The 1,837-nt window shown below is 45.4% G+C and overlaps 1 non-coding gene across 1 annotated transcript; it reads left to right on the top strand.

The window, feature by feature from the left end:
- The first annotated feature begins 1,764 nt into the window (after positions 1–1,764).
- TRNAW-CCA (transfer RNA tryptophan (anticodon CCA)) lies at positions 1,765–1,837 on the top strand. Its single transcript has one exon. It is a non-coding gene; the product is annotated as a tRNA-Trp (tRNA).

The following is a 1,837-nucleotide window of genomic DNA, read 5'->3' on the forward strand; positions in this document are numbered from 1 at the left end:
AAATTCTTCCAATTTTCAAAAAAGGGGACCGTTAAGTCCCGGGAAACTACCGTCCCATAAGCTTAATCGACTCCCTACAAAAAATAGTCGCTAGGATGGTTCTTGCTAGAATCCAGGGGTGGATGGAGATGGATAGCATTCTCTCCCCATTACAGGCTGGCTTTAGATCAGGCACCAGCACCATCGACCAGGTTTTCAGATTCACCCTGATATACTGGAAGGTGGTGCTATTAGGCGGTGGGTCCATCTATGCCGCCTTTGTGGACCTTAAGTCGGCCTTTGATCTTGTGCCTAGGGCAAAACTGTGGGACGTCCTGAGAAATCTGCCCTTACCGCCCGAACTCCTAGACCTTGTGGTTAAATTGCACGAGGACAACTTTGCCCGGGTGAGGTGGGGAGGCCAAGGGCAAGTAACAGCTAGTTTTCCTGTAACGCGAGGTGTCCGTCCGGGATGCGTTTTGGCTCCTACTCTTTTTCTATTGTTCATTGACCAGGTGGTGAAGTTCTTTGCCAACACCCCCACTGACGCTCCCTCTTTAGGTGGAACCAAGTTTCCGATGCTTATATTTGCTGACGATACTTTACTCCTCTCAAAAACACATAGGGGGCTGCAAACTGCACTTAATAGGTTCAAGAAGTTTTGTACACTAAACGATTTACAAATTAATGTAACATTTTTTAAGCAGAGTGCAACTTGCTGAAGACGTCTCACAATATATCTGAGGGAGAGAGGTTTACAATGAAAGTGTCTTGCAGAAAGACAATTTGTGTTAGTGCTAGTCTCCTGTTTTATTTGGAGAGTTGTTTTCACATGAGGGGTGCATTTGCTTAAACAATGTCATGCAAGAACTCGGAAAAAACATTTCCTTCTGACACTGTTATTGTGTGTAATGCCAGACAATGTTTATGGAATTTAACAAATTCTGTGAAGAAAAATTGATACACCGTCACACATCTCTGCTTGTAAGGGAATCTCCGTCCAAAGAATACAGAGGCCAGAATCAAGACATCAAAGAGCTGACCATCCTTGAATCCATTGGCCCCAGTCATCAGATCTGACTTCCCTTGAATCCAGAGGCCCCACTTATTCATCAAAGTAATGACTGCCCTTGAGGTTGATTCCATATTCAGAGACATGCTGCTCCTTGAGGCAGAGGCCACCAACCTACCGTAGGGAGAATCCTTAACTCACTTCAGAGGACACCATCTTCCCTGGATGAACCTGCAATCTGTGAGTTCAAAGGTCACCATCCTCACTCTTGAAGAGAGAGGTCACCTGCTTGACCCTTTCCCTTCATTGTTTACTGGTATTACAGTGCACCCTAGTATGCCAACACCTTCTTTGGGCCATTACAAGAGTGAATTTACAAAACAATAGGGAGTCCTGAAATCACACTTAGTTCACAGGGTGTATCTCTTCCTGCCGCCCCTGCATTCTTATAAGATTATCTATCATTTCGATGTCAGACTCCCCATGGCTTATAATCCCGGAGGCAGGGCAGACACTCTGTTCTACACAGTCTAATATAGAAGCAATACCTACAATGCCAGGACCTGAAGTGTTTTGTAATTTCAGTGTATCTCTGTTCCTGGCTTCTTACCCCTGCCATACCTGAATTACGTCCTATTGGCATACTGACTCTGTGTATGTGGTAAGTGTGCTGGTAAGATGTATCTTTGAGTCTCCTAATGCTCTCTGCAGGCTGTTTGATACTAGTCCTTTCCTTCAGATGTGGTTGTTCTCTTATCTCTTGATTCCAGCAAGGCCCAGTGGACTAATGGATAAGGCATCAGCCTCCAAAGCTGGGGATTGTGGGTTCGAGTCCCACCTGGGTCG

The sequence above is a fragment of the Lissotriton vulgaris genome, chromosome 5 (genome assembly GCF_964263255.1).
Source record: "Lissotriton vulgaris chromosome 5, aLisVul1.2, whole genome shotgun sequence".
Classification (NCBI taxonomy): Eukaryota; Metazoa; Chordata; class Amphibia; order Caudata; family Salamandridae; genus Lissotriton; species Lissotriton vulgaris.